Consider the following 12870-nt stretch of genomic DNA (forward strand, 5'->3'; position numbering starts at 1 on the left):
TGACTGAACATATTCCTACACCAGTAGGTTTATCTAGGTACAAAACATTTTTTTCATGGTTCTGGGGATCAAACCCAGGGCTTTGCCCATGCTAGGCAAGCATTCTAACACTGAGCTACATCCCCAGCGCAGGTACAAAAATTTTGACTTTCCCAATGCAGATAGGAAAGAAAATGGAGACTATCCAAAAATGTCTTTACATACAGACCATGAACTCTCTCTCCCATCTACTTTTCCTTTTTAAAGATTCTTTTGCCTCAATATTCTGCCATCAGTAGATATGTCAGAACTGACTGAGGTTTTCATTCCTCCATCGGTCCCCTCCTGCAGATGGCTGTGTTTATTGGCTCCTACTACTGTAGCTCAATTTACTTATCTGCAGAGGCCCTAACACACACTCCAGCAAACCTGGCTTCAGAAGGTGACAAAGTTTTACAATAAAATCTGTGCTCGTTGGAAGAGTACTCTGATACTGAGACCTCTTGCATAGCTGAGTTTAGGTGTTTATGGTTTTTGTCTTGAGTCCCCCTCTGACCCTCTGAGTTTATTCTCTGGAGTAAAAGAAGCTGAGAACACCCTCCACCTCTACACCTTGAAGTTATCATCTTTGAGTCTGTCTTCTCTGTCTTGATTAACAAGTCTTCTGAATGTCCATGTTCAGTATTTCAATACTTTTCGATAATTACAATTCTCCATAAGTAAAATTCTAATAAGGCATACTAGCTGAGTCCAAGTAATTTGTTTTCAACTTGGACTTTCTCCAATGGTAATAATGCTGAATACTTTTTCATATTGCTTATTTCTTTCTTCTGTGTCTTCCATTTATTGAAATGTGTATTCAAATATTTTCCCTATTTTTGTATTTGGCTTGTATGGGGTTTTTTTGGTTGTTTTTTGCATTTATTTACTAATGGGGATTGTTTTGTTTTATTTTGTTACTGGTGATTGGACCCAGGGGCTTCACTCATACCAAGCATGTGCTCTACTACTGAGGTACACCCTAACCCTATTACTGAGCTTTAAGAGTTATTAATGCAGTTGGAATAGAAATTCTTTGTCACATATGTAATTTAAAATATTTTCTTCAAGTTTAGAGCTGCTATTTTTTAAATCTCTTGATGTCTTTCTCAGAACAAAAATTTTACATTTTGATGACTTGCATTATATGATTTCTTTCTTTTATGGATAATAATTTTGTGTTGTATATAAAAATTCTTCAACTAATTAAAGGTAATGAAAACTTTTATATGTTTCCTTCAAAGTTTTATAATTTTACATTTAGATTTATGACACATAGTCCATTTGTGCACAAAGTGTGGGTTTTAGGTAAAGGCTTATTTTCTTATTCATGGATGCAAAATTGTTTCACAACCATTTGCACTTAAGAGTGTCCTTTCTCCATTGAACTACATTCACAGTTTTGTAGGAAATCAATGGCCTGTATTTGTGTAGCTTTATTTCTGGATTTTTTTATTTTTTGGCATTGATTATTGTGTCTATCTTTTCTCCAATACCACAGCCTTATTACTATAGATTTATGATAAAAATTTTGAAATTAGATAATGTGATTTCTCCAACTTTAGTTTTTGTCTTCACTCTTTCCAATATTGTTTGGTTATTCTGGTACATTTGCTTTTATTTTACCTTTTTGTACAAATTTTACGATCAGTTTATCACTTATGATTATCAGAATTGCATAAAATGTATAGACATTTTTACATAGAAAGCAACAGAAAATATATAGATAGATCATAGAAACTATCCAATCTAAGCAAGAGAGAAAAAGATTGAAAAGGACAACAGCCCCTAAGGACCTGGGGAATATAACAAAAAGACTAATGTTTATGTGGTTGGAATCTGAGGAGAAAAGGAGAAAAAGAATAATGGACAAAAAAATATGGAAGAATCCATGGCCAAAACCTTTCCAAATTTTGAAAAAGACATAAATCTAGAAATGAAAAAAGTTCCTCAAACAGGATTAATTAAGGAAATACATACTCAGAAGTATCACAGTCAAATTTTTGGAAATTGAAAACAAAAGGAAAATCTTAAAAACAGCCAGGGGAAAATGATATATAATTTTGAATGGAACAATGATTCAAATGAATATGAATATATATTCATCATCAGAAACTGTGGAACCCAGAAGGCAGTGGACACTTTCAATGTGCTGAAAGAAAAGACATCATCTGAGAAGTCTAGATCCAGCATAAACCTGAAACAAGGGCATTTCCACACAAAGAAAAATTAAGAATGTTGATGGCTGCTCCAAATGCAGCCATTCCATCTGAAGGAAAGGGAAACTATAAATAAATCTTGGAACACCAAAAATAAAGGAAGAGTAACAGAAAGAAAATATCTAATTAAATATAATAGATTATTCTGCTCTTGAGCTGTTAAAATACTTTTATGGCTAAAATAAAAAATGTTAAGTGATGGAATAGTCACGGTATATAGATGTAATATATAAGAGAGTTACAACATAAAGGGACCTATATGGCAGTAAAGTTTTTGCATTCCATTATAAAATTAGATACAGCAAACAGTATGTGATAATAAGAGAGAGGTGAGATAAATTGAAAAACATAATAGATAAGTTAAAATGAAATGTTAAGTAATGTTTAAAAAAAGACACAAAAGAGAATAAGGAAACTAAAAGGAAAGGAATAGAAAAACTAAAAATGGGGCTTTTGAAAACAAAATAACAGACCTAAATGAAAATATGAGTTGCTATAGAAAGAAACAATGAATATTTAAATTTTTAAAAGTTTATTACAGTAAAAGCCACGTTTTCAATAATCTCCCTCAAAATACTTGCCCTACAGTCAAAAATGCACTTATTCCACAGTTCTTTCTACCTTCTAAAGATGTTGTGGAAGACTCTCGAGAGTGTCTTTAGTTGCATAGTTGCCTTGATGTCCTCAATCCATACAAAATGTTTACCTTTCATAGTCATTTTGACGTTGGGAAGAGCCAGAAATTGCACAGTGCCAGACCTGGTGAATAAGGCAGATGAGGACACACCATAATGTTTTTCCATTGGATAGCACTTGGTAGCAGCATTTGTCATATTTTTTTATCATACCTCATAAGGACACTCACAAGAGAGGACTTCCAGAACTGCTTCAGAAGGTGGCATTGATTAAAATAAAATCTATTTTTAACTGCTTTAAAAAAATGGCAAGAATGATTGGATAAATGTTTGAAGTGAGGGGTAGTAGTTGGGAGGATTATGCAAATGTATCCTTAATAAAATTTAAAAGGGAAACATTTGCTATATATTTTGATCACCCCTTGTATATAAAGAATTATACTAAATGTCAGTGAAGCACACTAACTAAAAGATAGAAATTGTCAGTGTACTTTTTTTTTTTTGGTACCAGAGATTGAACTCGGGTCCTTGCGCTTGCACAGCAGGCAGTGAAACCACTGAGCTAAATCCCAGGCCATCAGTGTATTTTTTAATGATGCAAATGATAAGCTATTTCCAAGAAACTCATTCATAATATAATGATATAAGTAACCTGAGCCTAAATAAAAGGAAGAGATACACCATGGAAATACTGGTCCAATGAAACCTAGAGGAGCTATGCTATGAGACAAAGTATATTTCAGAATGAGTAAGTTACCAGGGATAAATAGGGATATAAATAGGGATACAATGATAAACCGGTCAGTTCACCATGAAGACGTAACAGTCCTCATTGTACATGCACCTAACGGCAGGACTTTAAATGACATGGTGCAAAAGCTCATAACATGAGAGGAGAGATTTTTGAAGCTCCATAACTACATTTGGCAATTTCAACATGCCTGTCTCAGTAATGTCAGAGCCAACAGAATATCAGCAGGGATATAGAATTGAACAACATCATCAACCAACTGGATCTAAATGATATTTATAGATAACTCTACCCATAACAGTAGAATATACATTCTTTTTAAGAGTACATGGAATGGTCAACAAGATAGATCATGCCCTGAGTCTTAAAAATAAACATTAACAAAGAATTTAAATTATGCAAAAAATCAAAATATACTCTTTGATCCATAATTCAAATAAGTTAAAAATTAATAACAGGAAACAAGATTTTAAAAATCTTCAAACATTAAATTAAACAACATCCTTCTAAATAATCTATAAATCAAAGAGGAAATCTTAAGGGAAATTATAAAATAATTTCAACCAAACAAAAATGAAAATAAATGAAAATTTGTGAGATACAACTGTACTAGTGTTTAGAGAAAAACTTAAACATTAAATGCTAACATTGGAAAAGACATACCTCACTTAAGTTATCTAAATTTCATTCTGAAGAAGAATAAAATAAGCTCAAAAAGAAAGAGGGAAAGGAGAAAACAGAGTGACAGAAACAAAGGATATTGAAGAGAAAAAGAAATCAAAACCTGAATATTTGCAAGAAATCTATTCATAAACTTTTAGCAAGATGGACAAAGAAAATAGAAGAGGAAAAACAAATTATTAACATCAGGGATGAGATACAGGATACCATTACTGATGCCACTGACTTTAAAAAATAACAAGGGAATACCATGAGCAATGATATTAACAAACAGGAATTTAAAAAAAACAATTTTGATAAATCGAATTCCTTAACAAGCACAAATTACCTAAACTCACTCAAAATGTAACAGACAACTTGAGTGGCCCTATAACTTAATTAAATTAAACTTGTAGTTTAAAACTTTCTGAAGAAGTTCTCTAGGCCTAGATTATTTCACTGGAAAATTCTATTAAATGTTTTTAAAAACTATAACACCAAATCAATAATAGCTCCTACAACAAGTAAGTAGAGGACGAGGAAACACTTCCCAGCTCAACTTATGAAGTCATCATTAAAATATTTCCAAGACCAGACAGGCACAGAAGTGAACAGAAGGAAAGAAGCAAGGAAGAAAGGAAGATAAAAAGGAAACTATGGGCTAATATCTCTCATAACCACAGGTGCAAAAATACTGATTTGATTTTTTATAAAAACAAGTTGTATCCAACAATGTGCAAAAAGAACACATCACAACTGTGGGGTCTATTTTCAGAATGTAAGGCTAGTTGAATATTCCCAAAACTAATCAATGTAATCCACCAAACAAGAAAGAAATTTACCTCAAAAAAGGAAAACCACATGATGATATCAGTTGATACAGAAAAACCACTTGACAAAGTTCAATGCCCATTCTGGACATATACTCTCAGCAAACTAGGAATAGAAGAAATAAAGAGCATTAAAAAATACACCTATTAAAATACACCAATTAAAAATATACCTACGACTAACATAGTAATGAATGGTGAAACAGTACTTCCCCTAGAAGATAAAGAGGAAAGGCAAGTATTGCCCTCACCTCCATACAGTGAACTCTCTAGCCAGCACCACAGAAAATAACAAACAGGTAACATGTGAGCTTTATAAATCAAATAACATAGAGCCATATGGCGTCAAACAGAACTGGCCAGGAAATTATTCTGAAAGAAAGGAAAATAATGAGAATACATAAGAGAATAATGTGCTGTGATTATTTTTTTCTTGTGAAAGGAAAATTTGACAGAGAATTCTGTATTTAAGAAGATATTGATAAGAAAGTGACAATAAAGAGCTAGGGCTATAGCTCAGTGCTTGCCTACTATGCATGAGGCCATGTGTTTCATCCCTAGTACCACACAAAAAAGTGACAATAAAGGTGGCAAGACTTCTGATATATTTAGAAATGTAATACAATAAATTTTCATGAGGTAAAAGAAAATCCCAAGAGCAAAAGCATAGAAAATTTTATTAAATAAAGAAGTGAATAAAATGCCCAGCATGAAGAACAGAATGAAAGGGTTAAGATCTCTTGTTTGTAGAATTGATAAAAAATGGTGCTTACTTGTATCTAGGAGCTTAATATTTTTAGATTTTGCTCTAAATCTTTAAAAATATAATGCCATGGAAATGGCTGTGTTATGCTTTGCTGTTTAAATAAACTTAATAGTTCTATTTTTGATAGAAAAAACAATAATTGAGTGCAAAATCATGCTTATCTATGCTTCTCATTTAAATATGCTTAGAGATGTTCAGCTTTTGTCATGAAAGCTGTTGAATGTAGGCTTAAGATCTTGTTCCTTTTTGGGGTGGAATTCTGGCCCCAGTGATGACTTGGGACCTTGAAAAATCTACCTAGCTTCCTTGTGTTTTAGTTTCCAAAGCTATAAAGTAAAGAAAATACCAAGAAGATCTACCTCACGTGTTGTTAGAAGAACTGAATAGGTAACAGTTGCAAGACACCTAGGATACTCTCTACCCAAAGAAGGAAGGATGTTAGCTATCATTAGCTATCACCAGTATCTTCCACCCATGATACATTATCTAAATTGAAGATATTGTCCCTAGGCTGGGTGGAGAGTAACAAAACCAAAAGTTGTACCTTGAAAAATGTCCATCAACAGATGAATGGAAAAAGAAAATGTGGTATTTACACATGATGGAGTACTATTGTGCCATAAAGAAGGATAAATATGAGTAATTTGTGGGAAAATGGATGCATCCTAAGACCATAATGTTAATTGAAATAAATCAGACACACAAGCTGAAATAGCACAATTTCTCTTATATGAGAAATCCAAAGTGTAAGTAAATTAAAGAGCCACACAAACAAATAGATAATAGGAAACAAGGAGATAGATCTTTTTGCAAAAGGGAAGGGAAACCAAGAGAGGGAGGGAGGAAGGGAGGAGTCAGGGAAGGAGAAGAGGATGAAAAACAATTAAGATGTGTTACGTACATGTACCAACTCCTCACAATGAATGTAATCATTATGTACTGTAAACATGTACTGATACAAAGTAAAAAGTAAATAAAAGTCAAAGAAGAAAATCCATACTTTTATTGTGGCTGTAAATATACTACGGGTACCACTTGTTCTCCACACGGCTGTGTCTGGATACTCAGTGGATGGTAGAATTAGAAATATAAAGGAATTACAAGGAGAATACAGGTTTTAAGGGAAACCAAGCCTTAATACCAGCAGAAGAAAGAACTTTATCTGCCCTGAACCCACAACCTCTCATTTCTGTTACTTTTCTACTGTGGAATTCTGATCTAAAAATTCAGAACTCAGAATGCTGATAAGCCAACTTTACTGAGAAGAAACCATCAGTTATAGGGAGTTTTGAGGATAATTGAAGCAGTCAAGCACAGAGAGGAGTTTATAAAAACTGTTGATCTTTTATGTCTCAGAGGTATGGATAAACAGTAGAGTTGACAAAAAGGGCCCAAGCTTCTATGTGAAAATATTGGATAATGATATTTTTACCTTCTCTTTAAGTAAAGGAACCTTGTGATTCTTTACTTTCTTGGGAGATACTTCAAACAAAATGTAGAAATTAGCACTTCATAAATTTTTATTCATCCCAAGATGAACAAAAATGGGAATGAAGCAAATTAGATTTATACCCACCAATTTATTAAGTAAAGTCCAAGTTCTTATTCAAAATGGAGGTTTCTCTTCATCTAAGTAGATTAAAATTGAAATAATTGCATTGAGCTTCAAGCTCAAACTCAAACTGCATTTGAGTTGGTTAGGAGTCTACTGGTTCTACAAACAGTAAAACCGACTTCCTATAAGACCAGAGTCAAATTTACCAGATTCAAGACACTATGTAATCTGCCAATATTGCTGAATCATTCCCATGCCATCATCTTTAAGCAGAATTGCCAATAACAATGATAATGTTGATGATAAACATACTACAACAACATAGTTACTTTTTATTGAGCTATCAATATCATTATAGGATTGTTTCCCAAATTTCTTTGAAAATGAGACTTTCTTAATTATGCTTAGTAAATATACAGATTCTTAAGACTACAAACCCAAGTTTGTCGCAATTCCTAAGGATTAATTTGGGACATTTGGGAATACTGAGCCAGGCTGGCTATATGATAAGTACTTCACATCCATTAATCATATTTGATTTCTACAATTGTATACAGTGAATTCAATCATTAATTATATCATATAGATGAGAAGCTTGAGGCATTAAGTGGTTTGGTTGTGGCCTCAGCTTTGAAAAGAGTTGTCCATAACTATATTCATTAAGGTCTGATGTTGAATTCCAGTAGAACCCCTAACAGGCTTAGTGGGCTTCCAGGAAAGTGAAGAAGATACGGAGAGCAGAGACCATTTCAGTTTGCCCACTTTGCCCTAACGAATTCACGCCTGTGTTTCTTATCTCATTTTCTGCATCTCAAGTTTCTCTCTCCCCCTTGTCTTCTTCTCTCCATTTGCTTCTTCCTCTCTGCCTTGAGTCTTAAGACTAAGATTCAAAGAGCTTGCATTTCAGGAGCAGAGATAAGACTCAAACACATGGCAAACTATAACAAGTGTCACCGAAGCAACAAAAAGTACTGAAGAACATTGGGAAAGAGATATAGAAGACCTGCTTTCGGATACTGGAGAAGATATAGCACGGTTCGATTCACTTGCACAAATTCTGCAATACTGGTAGGTTTTCTACAGACAGACCTGGGGTGAGATCACCAAAAGTATAATTTTCTCCTTTTCTTTACTTTGCAAACTGGGTTTCTGAAACCTAGACCAAGTAGGGAAAAATAAATTGGAGTCCCAGTGATGGCTTAGCAGTCTAAGTCATCTGTTTCAAAATAGGACAGAATTACAACCAGCTGGTAGTGGTTTTCAAATCCTGACCCCTGCAGATAGGGGTGAAAATTCATCAGATCCTCCATTTCTCATCCAGGGCAGCAGGCTGCATCTCCCTCACAGGGCACTATGGATGTTATGGGGCTTTTTGCTTTTATTTTTAATTTTGTTAGTAACCACAAGCCACACTATTCCGGTATTTTGAATACAGTATTTATAAATTGAAAATAGAAGAAGGGTACAGAATGTGCAATGTTTTCTAGCTCAGTGTTCCATGTCCATAAAAAAATACTTTAAAAAGAAAATTCTGCATTCTTCAGGTTAGCAGCACTAATGGCTTTATTCTCTCAGTAATTTACACTGAATGGTAAAAAGTAAGCACTCAGGTACCTCATCCCTCTTACTCATCTCAGCTGCAACATGGGGTGGCCCAACAGTTCTCATCACTTGTAATTAAGATATGAAGTGGGCACCCATATGCTGTCCACTGTTTGTCATAGGCAGAGTTGTGTCCTCCCAAAAGATAGGTTGAAGTCCTAACCTCCAGTACCTGTGAATGTGACATTGTATGGAAATAGGGCTTTTGGAGATTAAGTTAAGATGTGGTCATTAGAGCGGGTCCTAATTCAAGAAAGAGCTGGTCTTGTAAAGAAATGAGCAGAGGAAGGACACTGTGTAAAGGTGGACCCAGAGCATGGAGTGCTCTTTCTACCAGCCGAGGAACCCTGAGGACTGCTGGCCCTCACCAGAGACTGGAGGAAGGCACAGATCAGCTTCTCTCTCTCTGAAGGAATCAATGCTGTTGACACTGATCTCAGACTTGTGGCCTCCAGACTGTGAGAGAATAAATTTCGGTTGTTTGCAGGCACCCAGTGGGTGGTACTGCAGCCCAGCAGCCCCAGGAAACCTACCACCTTCATGAAAACTGTCCACAAAAGGACTCTGTGTAATATTACACATAAAATTTAACAAAAACACTTAATCTGACAACTGTTATAAATATGAGAAATATTATTACATACAAGATAATAGATGTTATGAGGGAAACTAGGCTACTTTGATGGAGAAAGAAAAAGATTTATCATGGAGAAGTTTGTTCATCTTCACAAGGAATATAAGAGATGGCTTTATCCAGGAGTGGGCAAGCTGCAGGCAGGCAGCCAGAATCAGCCCACATCTGTCACTGGACAGCCCCTAAGCTAAGAATAGTTTCTACATTTCTTTTCCTTTTCCTTTCCTTTTCTTTCCTTTTCCTTTCTTTTCTTTTCTCAGTATTGGGGAATTGAATCTCAGGCCTTTGCACTGAACTACACTAGTTGCCTTGATTTTTCTTTTGTAAGTTTTAAGACAGGGGGCCACTACGTCATTAAGTTACACAGGATGTGCTCAAACTTGCCTCATCCTCCCAGACCATAGTTTCTGTATTTTTGTGGGGTTCTTGAATTTGACCCAGTTCTATTTTCCTTCCATCCTGAGGGTGTCTGCAGAGCACTAGGAGATGAAGGACTCACTAGATGAAAGGATTGTAGATCCCCAGAAGGCTATGTAGACTGGACCCTCAACTTCCAACTGTTTTACCAGAAATAAATCTTCACTGTGTTCTATTATTGAGATCTTCAGTATAAACAGATGAGAGTATTACATCTTGATACGTACTCTATTCTTCTTCTTATTATCCTAGCCTAAAAGATCTTTATCTAAACTGAATCCCCACTCTTACTCTAAATTAAATCAGAAAAATATGCAATGGAGACCACATGTGGTCCACAAAATGCAAAATATTTGCTATATGATTCTTTACAGAAAAAGCTTGCCAGCTGTTGGCCTGGCCCAGTGATTGACTAATCAAGTTTGTGGTTCTGGGCCCAGAGAGGTCAGAGGCTCATGCACGCTAGGCACACAATCTATCTATCTTATCTATCTATCTATCTATCATCTATTCTCTCAAATGAGAGAAACAAAGCTGCTCTTCTTGATGAGGAAGTATCTGCAGTCTTGAGTCTCCCACTCAACCCACCTAGTAGCCCCTGACCTGATAATCCCTCCCTCAATAATTGCTATAGTGATATTGGCAACAGTTGAGTATTTATAGTGTTTCACAGTAGTGCTAAACATGTCCTATACACTCTTGAATTTGCTTCAAAATAATCATGCAAAGAAAGCACTATAGTTATCTCCATCTTTATGCACAAGGGAACTGGAACTTAGAGAGATGAAATAAACTCACACTTATGAAAAAGGGCAAAAACAGAACTCATCTTGCTGTTCCTCTGGCTTCCATGCTCCTCACTCGACCACCTGTGAAACTGTACCAAGCTGCTCTTATCCAGTCCTTCTTCCTCACTGAGGGTGCTAAGGTCCAGAAAGCTGAAGAGATTTGTCTAGGGCCATGAACTAGTTAGTCACTGACTGGGTCTGGAGTACTGGCCTCCTGGCTTCTGATGTGGCTCTTTCCACTGTCTCATTTGGGTTCATTCATTCTGACTGATTGTGGGTTGAGAGGACATTGAGCAGGCTGGCTCTGGGTAGAAAGAGGGGCAGATATAAGGGTGAAGGTCTTCACATTCTCATTTTCTTGTTCAACAGTTTGATAGGCTGGAGAATGACATTCATGTAGACTGGGGAACAATCTACCACCATCTCTCCCTCAGTGCCCCCTTACTGTCCTTGCTCTCCAAAGAAGTACTTTGCTTAGCAAAAGTCCAAAGTGGCCTCATGTCTCAGGAGAGGTCCTGTGCGTGTTCTCTTCAGCAACTTTTAGCAATGGTCACCCAGGTACTTCCTCACCCTAACTCTCTAACTTGGCCAGACCTTCTTAACTTTGTTTCTCATCCTTCCCGCTGGACTGGAAGGGTGAACCTGTCTTCAAATTCAGACTATATCTCTCTAAGAATCTGTTCATGCCAGCACCTCAGAGCTAGCTTGACTTATATTAGCTAATTCCTTTTTAACTCACCTTCAGGATTATTCTATTAGATATTATCAGAAGTTTCCATTTATAGGAAATTGAGCCTAGCCTCATACTTGGGACCAGCACTTCCTTCTTTAGCTGTGAAATGCTAGATGTGATATGTTCACCTTCTTCTTTATTTATGATGCACTATGACAACCATATCAATACAATGGCTTTAGACCAATGGCTTTGACAGCTACAAGTGTGTACTGGTGGTGATGACAACTGTGTAATTCCAGTGAGTACTTTATAAACATATGACCTTGTGAGATACATATGATTATAATTCCCATTTTACAGAAGGGGAAACTGAATTATGAAAAAGTTGAACAACTTGCAGGACATGGAGACAAGAAGCATGGAGCTTGACCATAAAATTTTGTATAAGGATAGCAGTCACCTTTGAAGGCTTCTTGACATGTGCCAAGCCTTCTTGGTGCTTTACATCTGTGTTGAGAAATTCTTGTGAGATATATTCCCATATGTTGTCTCTGGTATTTCCTGTATTTTCCCCATTAAGCAGCTAGGTCTTCTGTAAAGCTTTAGGGAAGGGAAAACCATCAAAATGAAGATAAGAGAGGAAACAAATTTCTTAGCTTTTGAGGACCAAATCTCAGGTTCTGGTCATAAATCAAAGATTTCAAAGATCAGATAAAAAGCTTGAAACACTTTGCTCCAGACTAGACAAGATTCTTCAAATTTAAGAAGGGAATCAGAGAAGCCAAGAAAACTGACATGGTGGTGGGGACACTGGGAAGGGAACTGGGGAGTATTCACTACTTGTTCGTTCGTCCAGCACCTCTGGGTGGGACAACTGTGGAACGCTCAGACAGGGTTGAAGGTGGGAAAATAGATAGATGCTGTGTCTTCTCTGAGGTTTAGATGAGGACACCCTGATTGGACTGAGATTACACCTTCATAACTAAGCCAAATTAGAACTTCACGTAGAAATGAAGCAAAGTTGTAGAAAAATAAGGAAAGTTGTATTTCTTATACAGCTGAGTTTGGGATCCATGTGTACCCACACATTCACTATCTTTACTTTGTACAATAACACTGTGGAGTCATTTTTAGATTTTCTCCACATTATAGTATTTGATTACAGAGTGAAAAAACTGCTCGCCCAGGGGATACAGCTAACAAGTAGAAAAAAACGTGCCCGAGGAGATGAATGGAAAAGAAACAATGAAGGAAAAGAAATGAAGTGGTAAGAAATAGAATCTATAAGGCAAGCCTCTGAATTACAATCATCCCTATAA

The 12870-nt window shown here is 36.0% G+C and overlaps 1 long non-coding RNA gene across 2 annotated transcripts in view; it reads right to left on the reverse strand.

Moving 5' to 3' along the window:
- Nucleotides 1–12870, reverse strand: part of LOC110346931 (uncharacterized) — a 58259-nt gene that overhangs the window by 45072 nt on the left and 317 nt on the right. The window contains exons 2-3 of one of the 2 annotated variants that reach the window (XR_002391213.2): nt 5126–5219; nt 2753–2996 (exon numbers count right to left, since the gene is read on the reverse strand). The exons of the other annotated variant lie outside the window; for it this stretch is intronic. This is a non-coding gene — a long non-coding RNA (uncharacterized LOC110346931). Of the gene's footprint in view, nt 1–2752; nt 2997–5125; nt 5220–12870 lie in introns of those variants that run through there. 2 annotated transcript variants of the gene reach the window in all.

The sequence above is a fragment of the Heterocephalus glaber genome, unplaced genomic scaffold (genome assembly GCF_053883595.1).
Source record: "Heterocephalus glaber isolate CG9 unplaced genomic scaffold, H.glaber_assembly_v1.0 deba00000474, whole genome shotgun sequence".
Taxonomy (NCBI): domain Eukaryota; kingdom Metazoa; phylum Chordata; class Mammalia; order Rodentia; family Bathyergidae; genus Heterocephalus; species Heterocephalus glaber.